The 22,353-nt window shown below is 42.8% G+C and overlaps 1 protein-coding gene and 1 long non-coding RNA gene across 2 annotated transcripts in view; one reads left to right on the forward strand and one right to left on the reverse strand.

The window, feature by feature from the left end:
* The window catches only part of LOC119898138 (B-cell receptor CD22-like), a 509,835-nt gene that overhangs the window by 258,592 nt on the left and 228,890 nt on the right, over positions 1-22,353 (forward strand). The window lies entirely within an intron of this gene.
* LOC119899312 lies at positions 13,476-14,393 on the reverse strand. Its single transcript, XR_005443792.1, has 3 exons — positions 14,305-14,393; positions 14,141-14,198; positions 13,476-13,999 (listed from the first exon to the last, which is right to left on the reverse strand). It is a non-coding gene; the product is annotated as an uncharacterized LOC119899312 (long non-coding RNA).

Raw genomic sequence — 22,353 nt, forward strand, 5'->3', positions numbered from 1 at the left:
GCATTCAAAGTCCACGGGGCATCATCAACCTGTTCACGTTTCTAACAGATTTTCCCCACTCAGCGACACACCCGCTGAGAAACCAACTCTGATCATTGGCAGCTCCATTTTGAGAAACGTGAATTTAGCGAAGCCAGCAGCCATAGTTAAGTGCATCCCTGGGGCCAGAGCGGGCGACATTGAGTCTTATTTGAAACTGCTGGCTAAGGATAAACGTAAATACAGTAAGATTGTTATTCACGTCGGCGGTAATGACTCCCGGTTACGCCAATCGGAGGTCACTAAGATTAATGTTGAGTCGGTGTGTACATATGCAAAAACAATGTCGGACACCGTAGTTTTCTCTGGACCCCTGCCAAATCTGACCAGTGATGACATGTATAGCCGCATGTCGTCATTCCGCCGCTGGTTGTCGAGGTGGTGTCCAGCAAACGATGTGGGCTTTGTTGATCATTGGCAGACTTTCTGGGGAAGACCTGGTCTGATCTGGAGAGACGGCATCCATCCCACTTGGGAAGGAGCAGCTCTCATTTCTAGAAATCTGGCCAAGTTTATTAGTGGACCAAATCCATGACAACCCAGAGTTGAGACCAGGAGGCAGAGTCGCAGTTTAACACACTTCTCTGCCCTTCTTTTTCAGCAGTTACCCACCCAAAACCCTACGCAGAGTCGCAGTCTAACACACTTCTCTGCTCCTCCATTTCAGGAGTTACTTAGTGAAAATCCTATAGTGACGGTGTCTGTCCCCCGACCATCGAAATTATTTAAAAAGGTAAACAGAAGAGGAGCTGTGCATAAAAACCTTATAAAAATTAAAACCACAAGAGCAATAGTGCAAACAAATAGGAGAGTTAAATGTGGACTCTTAAACATCAGATCTCTCTCTTCTAAAGGTGTACTAGTAAATGAACTAATATCAGATTATGATATTGATTTATTTGGTCTTACTGAAACCTGGCTGGGTGATGGAGAATATGTTAGCCTAAATGAATCCACCCCTCCCAGTCATATTAATACTCACATTCCTCGAGGCACAGGCCGAGGAGGTGGAGTTGCAGCTATCTTCGACTCTAGCCTATTAATCAGCTCTAAACCTAAACTAAACTATAACTCATTTGAAAGTCTTGTTCTTAGTCTTTCGCACCCAAGTTGGAAATCACTGCAACCAATTCTTTTTGTTATAGTGTACCGAACACCTGGCCCGTATTCTGAATTCTTATCTGAATTTGCAGAGTTTTTGTCAACTTTAGTCCTTAAAACGGACAAAGTTATTATTGTAGGGGATTTTAATATTCATGTAGATGTTGAGAATGACAGCTTCAGTACTGCGTTTATCTCTCTGTTAGATTCCATCGGCTTCTCTCAGAGTGTTCATGAACCGACTCACTGTTTTAACCACACCCTGACCTTGTTTTGGTGTATGGTATTGAAATTGAACATTTAGTGGTGTTCCCACAGAATCCCTCTTTATCCGACCACTGTTTGATAACTTTTGAGTTTGTATTGCTGAACTACTCGCCATTGGGCAAAAATTTCTATACAAGATGTCTGTCTGATAGTGCTATAGCTAAATTTAAGGATGCGATTCCATCAGCTCTAAATACATTATCTAGTCACAAAGTAACGGAGGACTCCTATGCTAATTTCAGTCCCTCCCAAATCGATCATCTTGTTGATAGTGCTGCTGGCTCGCTGCGAATGACACTCGACTCTGTAGCCCCTCTAAAAAAGAAAATACTAAAACAAAGACGGTTAGCTCCATGGTATAATACTGAAACTCGCAAATTAAAGCAAATATCACGGAAACTTGAGAGGAATTGGCGTTCCACCAAAGTGGAAAATTCTCGTTTAATTTGGCAAGATAGTCTTAAAACTTATAGGAAGGCCCTCCGTAATGCCAGAGCAGCGTACTACTCGTCATTAATAGAGGAAAATAGGAACAACCCCAGGTTTCTTTTCAGCACTGTAGCCAGGCTGACAGAGAGTCACAGCTCTATTGAGCCAAGTATTCCCATAGCTCTCAGTAGTTACGACTTCATGAGCTTCTTTAATGATAAAATTCTAGCTATTAGAGACAAAATTCACCAAGACCTGCCCTCAACTGGCACCAACTTATCTCTAAACTCAGGAACCTTAGAAACAGCTGTAGAACCAGATACATGTTTAGACTGTTTTGCTTCCCTCAATCTTTACCAACTAACTTCAATAATTTCTTCATCTAAACCATCAACCTGCCTCTTAGACCCCATCCCGACTAGGCTGCTTAAAGATGTTTTACCCTTAGTCAGCACCTCTATACTAGATATGATCAATCTATCTTTATCAACAGGCTATGTACCACAGTACTTTAAAGTAGCTGTAATTAAACCTCTTCTGAAAAAGCCCAAACTTGATCCGGATGTTTTATCAAACTATAGACCTATATCTAACCTTCCATTTCTCTCTAAGGTTCTGGAGAAAGCAGTTGCTAAACAGCTGTGTGACTTTCTACAGAGCAATAGTTTATTTGAGGATTTTCAGTCAGGATTTAGAGCTCATCATAGCACAGAGACAGCACTGGTGAAAATTACTAATGACCTCCTTATTGCATCAGACAAAGGACTTGTCTCTGTACTGGTTTTATTAGATCTTAGTGCTGCATTTGATACCATTGACCATCAGATCCTATTGCAGAGACTGGAATATTTCATTGGCATTAAAGGAACCGCTCTAAGCTGGTTTAAGTCCTATTTATCAGATCGATTTCAGTTTGTACATGTTAACGATGAGTCCTCCATGCACGCCAAAGTTACTCATGGAGTTCCTCAAGGATCTGTCCTTGGACCAATCCTCTTCACTTTATATATGCTTCCTTTAGGCAATATTATCAGGAAACATTCCATAAGCTTTCATTGTTATGCAGATGATACTCAGTTATATCTATCGATCAAGCCAGATGAAACTCATCAGTTAGCTAAACTTCAAATGTGCCTTCAGGATGTTAAAACCTGGATGACTGTAATTTTCTTATGTTAAACTCAGATAAAACTGAAGTTATTGTTCTGGGGCCTAAGCACCTCCGTGACGCATTATCTAAAGATATAGTTTCCCTGGATGGCATCGCCTTGGCCTCCAGCACCACTGTGAGGAATCTTGGAGTTATCTTTGATCAGGACATGTCGTTTAAGTCCACATTAAGCAAATTTCAAGGACCGCCTTTTTTCACCTACGTAATATTGCGAAAATCAGGAACATCCTGTCTAAAAATGATGCAGAAAAACTAGTCCATGCATTTGTTACTTCTAGGCTGGATTACTGCAATTCCTTATTATCAGGCTGCTCGAAAAAGTCCATTAAGACTCTTCAGCTGATCCAGAATGCTGCAGCACGTGTTCTGACAGGAACCAGGAAAAGAGATCACATTTCTCCTGTTTTAGCTTCTTTGCATTGGCTTCCAGTAAAATCCAGAATAGAATTTAAAATCATTCTTCTTACCTACAAAGCTCTTAATGGTCAGGCACCATCTTATCTTAAAGAGCTCATAGTACCTTACTACCCCACCAGAGCACTGCGCTCCCAGAATGCAGGGTTACTTGTGGTTCCTAGAGTCTCCAAAAGTAGACTAGGAGCCAGAGCGTTCAGCTATCAAGCTCCTCTCCTGTGGAACCAGGTTCCAGTTTGGGTTCAGGAGGCAGACACCATCTCCACATTTAAGAGTAGGCTTAAGACTTTCCTCTTTGATAAAGCTTATAGTTAGGGCTGGCTCAGGTAGTCCTGAACCATCCCTTAGTTATGCTGCTATAGGCCTAGACTGCCGGGGGATTTCCCATGATGCACTGAGCTCCTCTCTCCTCTACTTTCTCTCCCTCTGTATGCAACCTTATCCCATTATTGCATGTTACTAACACAACTTCTCCCCTTTCTGGTAGTCTTGTGCTTTCTCGTCCCTCTCCTCTCTCCTCCTATCACTTCCTGCAGGTTTTCTGGCTCTGGAGCTGTGGAGTCTGGATCTGTGGCTGCGGGTCACCTGCTGCCCCCGTGTTCCTGCTCGACACCCTCTACTGCAACGACTATTGTTGCTAGTCTTATTGTTATTATAATCATTAACATTACGATGGTTACCATTAACACTATTATAAATATCTGTACCATTTTTCATTTAGTTTATAGCAACATTACCTTCGCTGTCTGTACCTCTGTGTGTATATTGTGTAGGCTGCCTCCCTCCCCTCTCTCTCTCCTTACATCCCTCTCTCTCTCTCTCTCTCTCTCTTCTCTCTCTCTCTCTCTCACTCTCTTCTCTCTCTCTTTCTCTCTCTCTCTCTCTCTCACCCCAACCGGTCGAGGCAGATGGCCGCCCACCCTGAGCCATGGTTCTGCTCGAGGTTTCTGCCTCTTAAAAGGAAGTTTTTCCTTGCCTCTGTCGCCTAGTGCTTGCTCTTGGTGGGAACTGTTGGGCTTCTGTAAATATCATCACAGAGTATGGTCTAGACCTGCTCTTTTATGAAAAGCGCTGTGAGATAACTGTTGTTGTGATTTGGCGCTATATAAATAAAATTGAATTGAAAATTGAATTGAATTGAATTATACACTACGCTGTTTACTTGCTACTTAACAGCTGATTGTTTTCTATATGCTAAATTACTGTCTACTAGTGTACATATTTTGTTGCAATATGTTAGTCTTACAGGACTTCAGTCTGTGTTGTTACTATAGATTTATTCTGTCTGAGTAAGGATTATGTCTCAGGTACATACTGTATCAGTGAAGAAGTGTGTGCATTCTCTGCACCTGGGAATTTCCTGTAAAATTGTATAAACTGCTTTTTTGTACAAGAATCATTAGAGTAAAAGTTCTCGCTGAAGAAACATCTCTTTTCACTCTCTGATAGTCTTCCCCATTCTCAGGGGTGAAACATTAAGGGGGGTGTCAGGGCTCTGAAAAATAATTTGTGTATCAGATTCAGATCCCCTCTGAAATTGAACGGGTTCTTCCTTGGTCCATGCTACATCCTTCCACCAAGTTGAAGGGTGTAAATCAGAACAGCAGTTTTCTATAATCCTGCTTCCGTTTAGTTGAGCTAGTTCCAGGATCCTGACGTTGTGCATCGTGGCCACAGGGCAGGGATTACTCAGACACTTGATGAAACTGAGTCTCCATTAATGGAATTTGTTTCACCTGTGTTTTTCCTGCTATGAAATGTCTGCTGTGAAAAACGGTTATAACTTAGGAACACAACAAAACACTGTGTACATATATATATATATACTGTATAAAGCACTTTTATCAACAGTGATTACAAATTATTGATTTATAATCAGTTGAGCAAATTATTGATACTGAATACTGAGTAAACATAATTCACATTGAAGTTATGACAAGGAAACCGATAAAGTGGGAGACTTGGTGATCAGTGAACTAACTTAGTGGTTCCAAACCCTTTCGGTCAGACCCAGGGCCCTGATGGCTTTTAAAAGTCGACACAAGCACACAATACAATATTGTGAACTTCAGTTTATAAAGTTTACATTATTAACTTATAAAGGTACAGATATGTTACTAGTGTAAAAAACAGCTCTCTGTTGGTCGTCTTGTACAGACGTTAGTTTAAAGAAAGAGAAGTGAATGTCTGGTGTTGCAGAGATCTCACCACAGCTCACGACATCACACATCAAATGTGCTAAATGTCTCACATTATAAATGTAGATGGACAGTACCTTGTACAGAGAGAAGGAAGACAACAAATCCACTCGCTGCTGCTGTTAAACTCATAGCTGCTCCTCACATCTGTTAAATGAGCTCACATATAGATAGATCACATATATGAGAAGTCCTGTACGTCAGTTAGTCACAATAAATATCTGTAATGAAAAAGGCAGGATGTGGTCTTTGACCAGTTTTTTTTTCTGTGGTTGGTATAGTTGGTATGATAAAAGCTGCCCTGGCTTCCTTCCTCTTTACATTATTAGGATTCATCTACAGATGAAAATCTGTAAATTTCAAGATGAAATGAAAAAATGATTATTATTCTTATAATCTTTATTATTCTTCCTGTTTTTTGCATGATGCAGAAACAGTTTTATGAGTGAGTCCCGGTTGTGTTTGTCTCGTGCAGGAGAAGCATTAACACAACAGAAACATTAACACGTCAGCACACGAGGAAAGCATTACACATTCCTGCTGCTAGTTACACACATTTCCACTGATGGACAGTTGTTGGTCGTAACTTGCAAAGCAACACAGCAATGTGCAAACATGCAGGATTTAAAATAATCAAAGGATTCTGCCATGGATCCAACATCTTGTTCATGACTCTCAAAAAATGTCCACTGGTGAACCTTTGGAGGCACAGATGCCTCTGTTAGTGTGCAGTGTTGGACTTTATACACCTGACATAGAAACAACACTAGAACAACTACATCTTTGATTGCAGTACCACAGAGCAGGCAGTGCTACTCTAGAGCTCAATGACTAATGCATGTTGCTAAAACAGAAAGGGGAAGTGAGGTCACTCTCACTCACGTGTGTGTGTGTTACATATATATATATATATATATATCCAGGTGGACCCTTAGGCAAGGTCCTTAATGCTACCAGCCTACCTCAGGCATGAGTGAAACTGCAAATACAAGAGCCATACCGACTCGGACGTCGCCCGGGTTAACAAGGTCCATGTTAGGTAGGGAAGCTGGGCAACCTGATGACAAATGGGCTACTGGAACAAGACATTTATGGACTAGAGCAGAAAATATGTATCTGATGCAATGCTACTATACAAGCAATCCCAGTGAGAGGGGTTATATGCAGAGAATATGGGATCTATGGATGCTTCGAAATCCATCATCAACACTGACAAAGAAACAACTTCTATCTCATCCAACGAGGGTTAAAATGAAGGGCAACTGGACTTGGTTGAAGATACTGGAAGACGTTTCGTCCCTCATCCAAAGGACTTCTTCAGTTCTGACTGACTGGCAGGGAAACTCAGCTATTTAACCTCAGTGGGGTCGTTATCCCGGGTCATCGATACCGCTGGTTCGTTAGTGTTCCTTGTTGCTGTGACGACAGTCGTTACAGTCGTTGAGACTACCTGTGGCCAAGACTGAACGACCATCGTTGGTATCTTCACCTGAGGCCAATAGGTTACGTTTGTTGAGTTTTCTGGGAAGTGATGAAAGGACAGCATTGTAAGTGGGGGATAAGTGGTGGCGTAGACCCCCTCCCCTGTTCAATGACGGCTTCTCAACCCTGGTGTAGATGGCTTCCTTGACACCTCTTTCAAACCATCCATCTTCTCTGTCTAAAATGTGCACCTGGTGGTCCTCAAACGAGTGTCCTCTGTCCTTCAGATGTAAGTAGACTGCAGAGTCTTGACCTGAGGAGTTGGCCCTTCTGTGTTGAGCCATGCGTTTGTGTAGTGGTTGTTTAGTCTCTCCAATATACAGGTCTGTGCATTCCTCACTGCATTGGACCGCATACACTAGATTGCTTTTCTTGTGTTTGGGTGTGCGGTCTTTGGGGTGTACCAGTATCTGTCTTAGTGTGTTCTTGGGTTTAAAAAACACAGGGATGTTATGTTTGTTGAAAATCCTCCTGAGTTTCTCTGATACTCCAGACACGTATGGAATCACAATGTTGTTGCGTTTGACTTTCTTTTCCTCCTCCCCTGTAGTTTTGTTCTTCTTGGATCTTGTGGCTGTCTTCACAAAGGTCCATTTAGGGTATCCACAGGCTGTAAGTGCCCCCTTCAGGTGGTTCTGTTCCTTCTCTCTGGCTTGGGCGCTTGTTGGTATGTTTTCTGCTCTGTGATGCAGTGTTCTCATGACCCCTAGCTTGTGCTCCAGTGGGTGGTGTGAATCGAAGAGTAGGTATTGGTCTGTGTGTGTGGGTTTTCTGTAAACACCAATCTGCAGGCTTCTGTCCTCTTCAATGTGTACAGCGCAGTCCAGGAAGGCCAAACTGTTGTTGTGAACATCTTCTCGTGTGAACCTGATGTTACTGTCCACAGAGTTGATGTGTTCTGTGAAGGCTTGCACTTCCTGGCTTTTGATTTTGACCCAGGTGTCGTCCACATATCTGTACCAGTGGCTCGGTGCTATACCTCTGAAGGAGTTGAGGGCTTTACTCTCCACTTCTTCCATGTAGATGTTGGCCACAATCGGGGATACCGGTGAGCCCATGGCACAGCCATGCTTCTGTCTGTAGAATCCACCGTTGTACTGGAAGTAGGTGGTGTTTAGACAGAGGTCGAGTAATTTGCAGATTTGGTCAGGGCTGAGGCTAGTTCTGTTGTCCAGGGTGTTGTCTTGTGTTAGCCGTTTCCTAACGGTTTCTACTGCCTCTATGGTGGGGATGCAGGTGAACAAAGAAGTCACGTCATAGGATACCATGGTTTCATCTGGATCCAGTTTTAGTCCTCGAACTTTGTTTACAAAGTCAATAGAGTTTTGAATGTGGTGAGGCGTGTTTCCCACCATGGCGCTAAGATGGTGGAAATGTGTTTGGCAATGTTGTAGGTGACCGAGTTAATGCTGCTGATAATCGGCCTGAGTGGGGCTCCTTCTTTGTGTATCTTGGGTAGTCCATAAATGCATGGAATGGCTTCTCCAGGATACAGACGGTAATATTGTTCACGGGTGATGGTGTTGTCCTTCTGTAACTGTTGTAGACATTCTATGGCCTTTTTCTTGTATCCGCTGGTTGGGTCTCGTCTCAGTGTCTCATACGTGTTTGTGTCCATTAGTAGTGTGTTGACTTTGTTCTGGTAATCCGCTGTGTTAAGTACTACCGTGCATCTTCCTTTGTCCGCAGGTAGGATAGTGATGTTTTGATCCTTGCTCAGAGATGTCACAGCCTTCCTTTCTTGGATGGTGAGGTTGGAAGGGGGGGCCTTCGCATTAGAAAGGGCTGCAGATACCTTTAGTCTGAGCTGTTCCGCTTCTGTTTCTGTTAATTTGTTTTTCCTAATGGCTGATTCTGTGGCTGTGATGAGGTCTACTATTGGTAGCTGCTGTGGTGTAATGGCAAAGTTTAATCCTTTGGCCAGAACGTCTTTCTCTGGTTGGGTGAGTTCCCTATCTGACAAGTTTTTCATCCATCTGTTGTCTGTTTCAAGTGTTGTGGGGTTATTGTCCTTTCTCCTCCAAGACAATTCTCCTGTTCTGTTAGTGCAGCTCGCTCTGGACTGTAGGTTTTGGAATTTCCGGGTCTGTCTTTCTTTGCTCTTGTTGTGCTGAGATAGCTGTGCTTTCTTGATGAAGTCCATGACCTTTCCCAGTGCTGTACTGGGCAGGTATGTTTCTAGTTTGTGCTGTATGTTGTCCATTTCTTTGTTTAGGGCTTCAATTGTGAAGTGTATTTGCCTCACTCTCTCGTTCAGTAGCTGGTGTTGTGCTTTCTCCAGGATTATTCCGGCTCTGTGTCCTTTTACCGTGGAGCCTAAGTGTAGGCTGTTGGGAATAAGTTTGTGTTGTCGGCATCTCAGGTTGAATCGTAGGTGGTTCCTGTAGTCTGCAATTTTCCTGGCTGTCCTTTCATACATAGGAACACTAACGAACCAGCGGTATCAATGACCCGGGATAACGACCCCACTGAGGTTAAATAGCTGAGTTTCCCTGCCAGTCAGTCAGAACTGAAGAAGTCCTTTGGATGAGGGACGAAACGTCTTCCAGTATCTTCAACCAAGTCCAGTTGCCCTTCATTTTAACCCTCGTTGGATAACTATGACCTGGATGAGTGAGAATCTTCATAGACAACTTCTATCTCAGTGTTCTAACATCCGCAAACAGCAGCTCCTATCACAACTAGAGAATGATGAGATACAATAAATATGCTACGGCATGGGGGAGCCAGGACAACAGGTCAGCGGGGAGATGTCATCATCATCCCCACACTCAGAGATTGGGTCCCAAGCCCCAATAACAAGCCCTTACGGTACAGAATCACTCAACATAAGGGCGACTGATCTACGTTTGAAGATTATAACCAAGCTGGACCCCCAAGTACAATGACCAAGATTGCCAAGGCTAAGTGACAAAGTACCCTCTGAAAGTCTGCTAGAAGATGTGAATGCAGAACTACATACTATCCCTACTAAAGCCATAACCGAGAGCAATGAGCTGATGTCCGCCACAGCAACAGTGATCCAGACGCTTGGCTATAAGATGAACACCATAAGCTACAAAGAGCATTACCCCCCATGGAGGAGAAGGCTAGAGGTCAAGATAAAGGCAACATGAAGAGAGCTACAGAAAGGTGCAAGGAAGGGGCTACCTAAGAAATACAACAAGCTGTCGATACCTGAGGCTCTGGAGACTGCCAAACAAAGACTCACCGCTCTGGCTACCCGCCTAAAGAGATACAAGGGAGAAGCAGAAGCCAGGAGAATAAACCGGATGTTCTCCACCAAACCATCCAAAGTGTACTCTCAGTGGCAGGGTAATAACACAAGATCAGATCCACCCAGGGCTGAGACTGAACAGTACTGGAAGAACATATGGCAGAAAGAGGCATCCCACAACACCAATGCTCAGTGGCTAGTGGATCTAAGAACGCATCACAGCAATCTCCCAGAACAAGATCCAGTAACCATTACAACGGCAGACATCCAAGAAAGAGTGGCAGGTATGAAGAGCTGGACAGCACCAGGTCCATGATCCACACCTACTGGCTGAAGAAACTAACTGCACTCCATGAACGCCTGGCAGCACAAATGAACCAACTGCTGATGGATGGGACCCACCCAGAATGGTTAACCCAAGGACAGATAGTCCTGATCTTGAAGGACCCCCAGAAGGGAACAATCCCATCCAACTACCGGCCAATAACCTGCCTCTGCACAACATGGAAGCTCCTGTCAGGCATCATAGCGGCTAAGATGAGTAGGCACATGGCTCAATACATGGACAGGGCCCAGAAGGGAATGGGTAGTAATACCAGGGGAGCCAAGCACCAGCTACTCGTTGACGGAGCAGTCACTCAAGACTGCAAACCAGGAAGACCAATCTGTGCATCGCCTGGATTGACTACAAGAAAGCCTACGACTCAATGCCACCAACAACAACTCAGTCCAGCTCTGCCACTTGAGGCCTCAGGCCTCCTACGTCGGCCTCCTGACCAACCTCCGGAGAGGTTCCGCCCTCAGCGCTGGCCTCCTGCCCGATCTCCTGAAATCTGTGACCCCCGTGTTCTGCCCGGCCTGTTGGGTCGTCCTCCGGGACGGCCTCCCGAACTCTGTGGCCCCCCTGTTCTGCCCGGCCTGCTCAAACAACCTCCTGGTCGCCCTCCTGAACTGTTCTGCCCCTCTGCCCTGCCCTGTATGTTAGGCCAAGCGCCTTACCTGCCCTGTTCCCTAACCCCGATTTGCCTGTTTTGTCTTCCTTCTGGACCTTATGACCCCCCTGTTCTGCCCTCAGGCCACCCGCCGGAGAATTCCCTGTCTAGTCCCTGGCCTCTCTGGATTTTGATTTTAGTTTTTCTGGCCCACCTCCTGTCCTCCCTCCACCCACCCTGGTCGGCCTGGACTTTGTTGTTTGTGTTTCCTGTACCTGGGAGTTCTGTTTGTCATGCTTGGGATTAATAAACCCTGGAACTCAATCTCAGCTCTCAGTGTCATGCGTTTGGGCTCTCCCCTGCTTTGCGCACCCAGCAATCCTGACAGGTTCAACACACCTGCTGTGTTCCCCACACTTAAATGATCCCCAGTAAGGAGACTTTAGAGACTAGCACCTGCACATGGAGCCCTGACTCTGTGAGAAACAGAAACAACAGTCAACGTCCACAAACTCTAATAGATACACAGTGACATCTGGAACTAGTTTTAACTGTTATATTAAGATAAGGCACACACATATTAAATGAACTGGTGGGTCTTGTTTGGAAATGCAAACTGTGATATAATTATGCTGATGACACATGAGCAGAAAAACACATAAAAATATATACAGATATTTAGATTATGGGACAAAATGTGTAACATAACGGACATGGACCGGTAACCTGCTTCTATTTTGTGTATATTTTGGAATTGCACCTTATTGATATTTTATATTATCTGTTTGCAGTCTATATATTTGCTTTTATTCCTGTTTTGTATTAGAACTGCTGCACAACAATTTCCCTCCAGATAAATAGTTCATGCTCTTCTTGAAAACTACACAGTAAATCTCACAAAATGTTAGTTACTTCACTGTGGTCAAGATTCAAATACTTAGTTTAAAGGTTCAGTGTGTAAGTTTTAGTGATATCTAGTGGTGAGGGTTGCAAGTTGCAATCAGCGGCTCACGGTGCATTCACATGCAAGTTGTGAAGTAGTTCTTCCAACTTCAGTGTGTTCATGTGCTCTGAAGTCTGAATGTGGAATCAACATGGATGCTACTACAAAGATGTGTTGGATTAGCATCATCAGAGCATATAAACAACACGCAGACATCTAGTTCACTCTACAACAACAACAAACTAACCCTTATAACCATATTACAAATTACATGTTTGCAAAATATGTATAGACCAGGGCTGACCCCGAATAGTCGAAGATTCGATACTTCGATGGGAGGAGCCTGAATCGACTGTCAGTCTCACAGATCATACCATTTTGGTGATATGTGGGTGCTCAACGTCTGATTTGAAATAGAACTACCAGTTTTCTCCCAATAAGTTAATATGCTGCCTATTACAATATACACTTGTATACTGTAAATAAACATGTGACGCATTTCATAAATGTCTTTAAAGTGCGTGAATAAATCCAAAATTGTAACCCTAACCGTTAAGGAAGGGGGCGTCAGCACATGTGTGGGCGTAATGTGTGTGTGTGTGTAGTAGCAGAGTAACACCTGCTGCATTGACGGAGCACCAGCTTCGCCGGTGTTGTGCCGAGCTGTCTGTACCTCGCAGGACGTTTGGATCATTTATCACCATTGATGAACCTCACAAAGAATATTTTTATCGTTTTTAAACCGCAACGTGCAGTTAGTTGTCAGGCACGCGTGCACACAAAACTCGGCACAAGACCGGTGAATGGCAGGCGAGCAGAGAGAAAAGGGTCAACAATAAGCCTCAGTTCAGCTGTAAATGTACAGTGTAAGTAACAGTGAGTAAGAAATAGAGACTGCAGTCATATGATTCGACTGTCAGTTGACTATAGGCAAGACTTAACAATTCTGATTCAACTATGTAAATCCTTAGGGGGACAGCCCTAGTATGTACAATATGTAATTTTGCACAAATCAAAGTTTTGTATACTTCTTTATGTCCCATGTAACACGCTCTATATGCTCTTGTTCCTGGTGTCTTCTAATAAATAATAATAATAATTGGTCTATTTGGGTAGATACAAAATTCATTCTGAATAATAAACACCGGGAGTTTGTTTAAAGCTAAAATCCAAACCTTTCTGCACACTGTCGCCCTCTGCAGCAGTGAGAGGAAACTGAAATGATGATCAAACTGCAGAGTTGTTGTGGAAGCTGGCTGTTTATTTCAATCAGTCACTGCAACACATTGAAAATGATACAACTAGCAAAGTGTGACAGAGCTGGGCTTCTGTTTGATTTCAGTGTTTAAACATAGACTGTACATGCTGTGAAATACTTAGCTTCCAGTTCTACATGTTTGTTTTGATCAGACGTTATTGGCTTTCATTACCAGCACAGGTGTGATGTGAAAGGACAAACAGTGTTTCTTAAAAGCAATTTATTACATTCCATTTTGAAATAACATTTTGTATACTGAGTAAAATCCTGAACTTATGTAATGTACCTGCACAGGTAACAATGACGCTTACATTCTACTCTAATCTTGTGCTACATGCTGCTGCTGACGTCTACCTGCTGCTGCTAATGAAAACTAAAAATGAAAATGTTTGCAGTTAAAGGTAAATGTATCCTCATCCTCCACAGCCCCCTGTTCTCCACTGACTACTTCAATGCTGTACTTCTCTCTGTTTCCATCCAGGTGAGTCCCTCTGGTTACAGTTTTGGTTCAAGGCTGAGGCGTTGCTACAATCAGGATCAGACTCCAACTCATGGGGAGAGGGAGAGGCAACGGCCTCATAAATGGAATTAGAACAATTTGTTTTTAAATTAAAATGAATGTATAAGTCAACAAATTATAACTCTTTGTTAGAGGAAGTTCTGTCACTGTGGCCCAACAGATTTCTCACCTCTAATGTCTCTATGGGTTCATTTGGTTCAGTGGTGGAGCTCAGAGTTTTCTTCTTCCTAAATTGAATCCAAAAACAAATAAATAAAAAGTCAATAACTCCAAAACTATGAAAGTAAATATTCAAAGATCAGTGATGGAACTGATTTATTCTTATAGTTTCACCTCATCCACAGACAAACCAGAAGCAGAGGAATCAACATCACAACCACCAGAGTCAACCTGATGATATTTATTATCATTGTAGATTTCCCTAGAAATGGATATGGACAGTTATTAGATAAACTGTATTGGACCTTATTAGGAAGTAGTAGGGTTTGATTCATGAATCAGTTTTCCAGGTGATTATCTTCTGTTAATCAGCCAATTAGTGTCAAGGAGAAACGTACCTGCCACAACAATCAGATGTAAGGTGGAGTTATGACGTCCTCTTCTGTTCTGGGCTTCACAGTAATAATTCCCACTGTGTTCAGCTCTGAAGTCAGTGATGGTGAAGTTCTGTCCTGATGCTTTTGGTGAGTCTTCATTCTCCTTGTACCAGGTGTATTTAGCTGCTGGGTTAGCATCACTGCTGCAGGTCAGAGTCACTGAACTGCCCTCCACTATCTCAGCAGAGGGACTCACTGACACAGAGGGAAGCTTTGGAGCATCTGGAGGAGAAAAGAGACAAAACTTATCAATCTGCCTGTGTTTAGGCGTGGACTGCTACAAGCTAAAAGGTGCAATATATTTATTTTGATTAATTATTCTAATGTCCCAGTGTTACTTCCTGCTTCATGAGTAAGGCTCTTGTCCCCCCTACAAAGCTAGCTAGCAGGCTATAACAACCACTAGTAGACATGTACGTGAAACTTGGTCACAGGTGTCGTCTTCATGATCCTTTTCTGTGAAGAAACTTGGTGTCTTCCCACATGAATCACAAAATTAATTCAAATTCAACTCAAAAGAGGATGAGAAGCCCTGATGATAGATGTTCCTGAGTCTTGCTCCAGCTGCTGTTTCTGTGTTCCTCCTGCTAATAATGTGTTCAGCCTCTCTTCTACGTTGACAACACTGCACAGGACTGAACTGCCCTCCATGATTTTACCACTCACTGACACAGAGGAGGTCTTTGGAGCATCTGGAGGAGATGTGTTAGGATTATTCTAGGTTAAGGGTGTGTCACTACAGTAGCACATCTGGTATTTACATTATAAACTGTGAACAGCTGTGTGCAGCACATTTTAAACTTGGTGGTCTGATGAATGGATGTGTGACGGTTTGAATCCAAAAACTGCATATAACTCCTAAAATGTCCTGCAGTTAATTTGAAGCAAGTAGAGCTGAAGGATGTAGGCATGGTCAGTAATGTTCTAATGTTAAACTCAGATAAAACTGAAGTTATTGTTCTTTTCTGTTCTATAGTTTCCCTGGATGGCATCGCCCTGGCCTTCAGCACCACTGTGAGGAATCTTGGAGTTATCTTTGATCAGGACATGTTGTTTAAGTCTCACATTAAGCAAATTTCAAGGACCGCCTTTTTCCACCTATGTAATATTGCGAAAATCAGGAACATCCTGTCTAAAAATGATGCAGAAAAACTAGTCCATGCATTTGTTACTTCTAGGCTGGATTACTGCAATTCCTTATTATCAGGCTGCTCGAAAAAGTCCGTTAAGACTCTTCAGCTCATTCAGAATGCTGCAGCTCGTGTTCTGACAGGAACCAGGAAAAGAGATCACATTTCTCCTGTTTTAGCTTCTTTGCATTGGCTTCCAGTAAAATCCAGAATAGAATTTAAAATCATTCTTCTTACCTACAAAGCTCTTAATGGTCAGGCACCATCTTATCTTAAAGAGCTCATAGTACCTTACTACCCCACCAGAGCACTGCGCTCCCAGAATGCAGGGTTACTTGTGGTTCCTAGAGTCTCCAAAAGTAGACTAGGAGCCAGAGCGTTCAGCTATCAAGCTCCTCTCCTGTGGAACCAGGTTCCAGTTTGGGTTCAGGAGGCAGACACCATCTCCACATTTAAGAGTAGGCTTAAGACTTTCCTCTTTGATAAAGCTTATAGTTAGGGCTGGCTCAGGTGAGTCCTGAACCATCCCTTAGTTATGCTGCTATAGGCCTAGACTGCCGGGGGATTTCCCATGATGCACTGAGCTCCTCTCTCCTCTACTTTCTCTCCCTCTGTATGCAACCAGTATGTATGCAGCAACTTCTCCCCTTTCTGGTAGTCTTGTGCTTTCTCGTCTCTCTCCTCCTGTCACTTCCTGCAGGTGTTTCTGGCTCTGGAGCTGTGGAGTCTGGATCTGTGGCTGCGGGTCACCTGCTGCCCCCGTGTTCCTGCTCGACACCCTCTGCTGCAACGACTATTGTTGCTAGTCTTATTGTTATTATTGTTATTATAATCATTAACATTACGACTGTTATCATTAACACTACTGTAAATATCTGTACCATTTTTCATTTAGTCTATAGCAACATCACCTTTACTGTCTGTACCTCTGTGTGTATATTTTGTAGGCTGCCTCCCTCCCCTCTCTCTCTCTCCTTCCATCCCTCTCTTTTTCTCCCCCTCTCCCTCTCTCCCTCTCCCTCTCTCCCTCCCTCTCCCTCTCTCTCTCTCCCTCCCTCTCTCTCCCTCTCTCTCCTTCACCCCAACCGGTCGAGGCAGATGGCTGCCCACCCTGAGCCATGGTTCTGCTCGAGGTTTCTGCCTCTTAAAAGGAAGTTTTTCCTTGCCTCTGTCGCCTAGTGCTGCTCTTGGTGGGAATTGTTGGGCTTCTGTAAACATCATCACAGAGTACGATCTAGACCTGCTCTTTTATGAAAAGCGCTGTGAGATAACTGTTGTGCTGATTTGGCGCTATATAAATAAAATTGAATTGAATTGAATTGAATTAAAATCTTCTCCTGCAAAGACTGGACAGATTTAATAAGCTGTTCCACTCACATTTCACATTAATGATGTATTCAGATGTCCTCCTCCCCAGCTGGTTCTCAGCTGCACAGTAATACTCTCCAGAGTCAGAGGACTGGATGGAGCTGAAGACAAGCTGTGGTTCTTCACTGAGCAGTGTTTGGTTCTCCTTGTACCAGGTGTATTTAGCTGCTGGGGTTAGCATCACTGCTGCAGGTCAGAGTCACTGAACTGCCCTCCACTATCTCAGCAGAGGGACTCACTGACACAGAGGGAAGCTTTGGAGCATCTGGAGGAGAGATGAACACGAATTACTTAAAGATTAGAATATGTAATCAGAGAAGATTGACCAGGTGCGATTCTAGCATCAGACGTTTAGGAGGGCTCAGCTCCTAATGAGAATGTGACATGCAGCCCATCAATCTTGACTTCACTATATGTCTGTCTGTCTCTCTCTCTGTGATGACTACACCCTGCTCTCTCTCTCTCTCCTCTCTCTCTCTCTCTCTCTCTCTCTCTATCCTCCTCTCTCCCTCTTTGTGCTGTCAACCAAAAGGCAACCAAGCAGAGTAGTTAAAAAAAATAATAGGTAGGAAGATAGGAAAGAATCCACATCAATTTCTAACATTATTCACATTGAATATTGCTGTGGACAGGTAACATCAGTCTGAAATTGTAATTTGTATTGTAAATTCAATGTGTATGTGTGCTGTTTTCCCGACACAGTGGAGTAAACTCACACACTGAAGGAGAGCGGAAATCCCCATGTCCTTTTACAGCACAGGAGATGATGTCTCCAGGATAAAACTGATTTTTATAAGAAGATGTCTCCACCCTTTCCATTTTCTGTCCATTCTTGAACCAGATGTAGGAAGAACGATCAGGAAGACGACAGCTGCTGTGACAAAGCAGCTCTGCCTCAGTATAATTCTGGTGGACTGTTGATCTGATCACCTGCACCTGGAGATCTGTGAAGAAAACACAGAAATGTTTGTCTTTATGTGGTGCTGAATCACAACATACACAGAGATGTAAACAATAGAACATTATAACAATCATGTAATCAATTAATCACACAAACATTATTTCCCATCAGGATCACTATTCAGCACATTCACTTGTCATCAGATAGTTTAAATGTGCTGTTACAGTTTGTGTTCATCAGTACCTGTGACAGTCAGAGTTGTACCAGGTAAACTACTCCTCCATTCAAAGGTATGTGCTGTGAATTTGAAGTGATACTCAGCTGAGTCGCTCTCTCTCAGGTCAGTGATTGTCAGAGAGGAGCGTCCTCTCTCTGTTTCAAGGACCTGAGCACGACCTGCATACTGGGAGTCTTCACTAAGGTCCTCAGGCTGTGAGGGATTCTGCCACTGAAGACTACGTTCAGGTCTGAACCAGAATTTAGATCTGATATATGTGTCATAACTGTTGTAAGTACAAGAAATGTCCACTGATGATCCTTTGAAGGCACAGATGCTTCTGTCAGTGTAAGTCACTCTGTTGCATGAATGACCGTGGCCACCTGAAAAATATAATAATATTTTTTGTTATTATTACAAAAACTATGGTCTTTACTGCAGTAATTCACAGCTAGTTGTATTGCTGTGGATGGGGTTGCTCATCATAAAAGATACATGAAGTCATGGTCAGTGTTGGGCAGTAACGCGTTACTCTAATATTGTTGCTTTTCCCAGTAACTAGTAGTGTAACGGATTACGATTTCCAGTTACTAATCCAAAGAGCACTGCGTTACTCTGTTCCTGAACGCATCGACGTGTTCAAGTCAGCTGTTCAGCCAAGAAGCTGAAGATAGAATGAAGAAAAGGGAGAGAGGCGTTGTTCCTACAGCAGTAAGTACTCCCATTATTGTATCACAGAATAAGATGCAAAGAACATTGTCGTGCGTTGTAAACTTTGTGCGACCAGCAAAACAATTCTAAATCTAATCTACTGAAGCATCAGCTGAACAGCACAGCAACATGAAACTTAGCCTATAGAAATAAACTCCAGCCGCTACTGCCAGTGATGCATCCACTCGTGGGGAGTGGCGTTAAGCAACGTTGTGTTTTTTAAAATCACTTAATAATGCTCTAATAAAAGTGTGTGCAGAAAAACAGTAGTTCAAAAGTCAGGTGTGAAAGATATATAGTAACGTAACTAGTTACCCAGTAATAAGTAAAGAAATATTATTACTTTTTAAGGAGTAATAAGTAACTAGTACATTTACAATTTCAGCCCAACACTGGTGATGGTACAGAACATTAGTCACATTAGTAGAAGATTGTGGAGTGAACTCACACACTGATGGAGAAGGAAATTCCTCAAGTCCTTTAAGGGCACATGAATAGCTGTCTGCAGGATAAAAGTAGTCTGAATAAGAAGATGCTTCCTTAATTTTCTGTCCATTCTTGTACCAGATGTAGGACGTTTGATCAGGTAGACGACAGCTGCTGAGACAGTTAAGCTGTGACCATGTACATGTGTAAGTCTTGCATGATTGTGAGCTGCTCATCTGCACCTGGAAACCTGTATTTGTAAAGAAACAAAATTATAATAACTAAACTGTCAATTTCCACGTATGATAATTGGCACACTGAGATTAACAGCTAATTTACATGGTTTCCAACACAAATGTTACCTGTGACAGACAAAGTGACTCCAGGTGAACCAGTAAATCTTCCACCTGGTTGGTTTGTTATGAACATGAACTTGTACTGAGCTGAGTCGCTCTCTCTCAGGTCTGTGATTCTCAGAGTGCAGATGTTGTTAGAACAACTGTACTGCAAACGACCTGCGTATCTTGAGTCTGTTCTCAGATCCACAGGTACATCTCCATTCATTTTAATGAACCAGAATGTTTCCTCAACTTTAGTATCACGGCCATTTATTCTGGATGGGTATGTGTAGGTGCAGTTTATTTCCACTGTTGATCCTTTTAAGGCACAGATCTGAGTAGAGGTGTAAGTCACTCCCCAGCCATTCTGAGCCTGTATCACTGTAACACAGAGCACATCAGAAACTACAGTCAGACTCAACAACATCAGGAGACAGACTTGAATGTGTGGAGGTGGTTGTAGAAAGGTAACCTCGACCAGCTGCAAAAGATTCTAATTCAATGCAGTCACAAAGAGTTCTTTATGATTCACCTTTTAAAGCTTGAGATCATTTTGACTTAAAACTGGCTCAACAGACCTTTTTCACAGCAGACATTTTGGCTTGTCTGTCACAATCCTGGTCTCGGTCTGTCTGTTATTTTGCCTCGTCTGCTTTGAGTTCTGATCCTTGTTTCAATATGTTTATGGCGTTGGCTTTTCCTGTCTTGTGTTAGGTGGTTTTGTTCCATGTCTTGTGTTTCCTCTGTTCAGCCTTGTTTATGTTTATTCGCATCTTCAACTTAGTTCAGTTTTTGGTTCCGTCTCATTCTGTGTTCTTATTTTAGTTCTTCTGTGGTCAGGCAGTTTATAAAGTTAACTTATTAATCAACTTATAAAGGTACAGATATGTTACTGGTGTAAAAACAGCTCTCTGTTGGTCGTCTTGTACAGACGTCAGTTTAAAGAAAGAGAAGTGAATGTCTGGTGTTGTAGAGATCTCACCACAGCTCGTAACATCACACATCAAATGTGCTAAATGTCTCACATTATAAATGTAGATGTACAGTATCTTGTACAGAGAGAAGGAAGACAATAAATCCACTCGCTGCTGCTGTTAAACTCATAGCTGCTCCTCACGTCTGTTAAATCAGCAGGTAGATTACATATATGAGAAGTCCTGTACGTCAGTTAGTCACAATAAATATCTGTAATGAAAAAGGCAGGATGTGGTCTTTGACCAGTTTGTTTCTCTGTGGTTGGTATAGTTGGCATGGTAAAAGCTGCCCTGGCTTCCTTCCTCTTTACATTATTAGGATAAATGTCTGTAAATCTCAAGTCTCCAAGATGAAATGAAAAAAATATTACTGTTATAATCTTTATTCTTCCTGTTTTGCATGATGCAGAAACAGTTATGTTTTATGAGTGAGTCCCGGTTGTGTTTGTCTCGTGCAGGAGAAGGACAAACATTAACACGTCAGCACACGAGGAAAGCATTACACATATCTGCTGCTGGTTACACACATTTCCACTGATGGACAGTTGTTGGTATTAACTTGCAAAGCAACACAGCAATGTGCAAACATGCAGGATTTAAAATAATCAAAGGATTCTGCCATGGATCCAACATCTTGTTCATGACTCTTGTACATGCAAGAAATGTCCACAGGTGAACCTTTGGAGGCACAGATGCCTCTGTTAGTGTGCAGTGTTGGACTTTATACACCTGACATAGAAACGACACTAGAACAACTACATCTTTGACTGCAGTACCACAGAGCAGGCAGTGCTTCTGTAAGAAAGAAAGGGGAAGTGAGGTCACTCATACTCAAATATACTGTGTTTATATATGTAACCGAGGGAAATAGTGAGGGGTTCAGATCCCCAAATATTTCATTACATGTTTCCATGGATTTCCTACAATTAACAAAATTCAGAGACATGGGTTTGGAATGGAAGGAAGATTTATTTAAACAATTAAAAATCAGGCTTTGGGCAATTTTATTCGCTGCACAAGCGCAAACAATGATAAGATGTACATGCCAATACTGCCAGAAATGCTAAGGGATAAAAGCACATGGTTAAAAACACCTCAGCATCTACAGGAGCCAGACCTGCAGGGGGGTTACCTGTGGGCCACCCAGGTGCCATGACACCACCACTCACACTGGTGCGCAGCCACCTAAACACAGCAAGATACACACAAACACCACACAATAAAACTAAGCTGTCATACACACCACCACATGCGTTGAAGGGGAAAGGAGTTCCTACAATCCACCACCCTGTCCGTCTAGCAGAACGCTTAAAAGGGGAAGAAATGGCTAACAAGCTGAGGGAAATCGCACAGCCAAAAAAAAGGGAAAACAGCCACACCCTTAGCAGACCTTAGCAGTTGGCAAACACATTCACAGGGGCACATCCACCTGTAACAAATCCAATAAAAATCAACATAAAAATTCCAGCACAAATAGCAGCAGTTGATCAGGCAGACAAAACAGCAGTGACTATACAACCCTAAAATTACAAGAATTTAATTAGTTCAGTTATTTAACACATACTACAAAAACATACCTGCTAAATACCTGACAGATGATATTTACCTCAAACAATGCAGTAAATAGTCAACCCAGGTCTGACTCCACCTTGTTTACAGATCAGACGTTTAGGCCCACTGCAATGTAAATCATGTTATCAAAAGGCACACAAGTAAGTAAA

This window comes from Micropterus salmoides, unplaced genomic scaffold, assembly GCF_014851395.1.
Source record: "Micropterus salmoides isolate LMB-PRFRI ecotype aquatic unplaced genomic scaffold, ASM1485139v1 Ms_hic_scaffold_1, whole genome shotgun sequence".
Classification (NCBI taxonomy): Eukaryota; Metazoa; Chordata; class Actinopteri; order Centrarchiformes; family Centrarchidae; genus Micropterus; species Micropterus salmoides.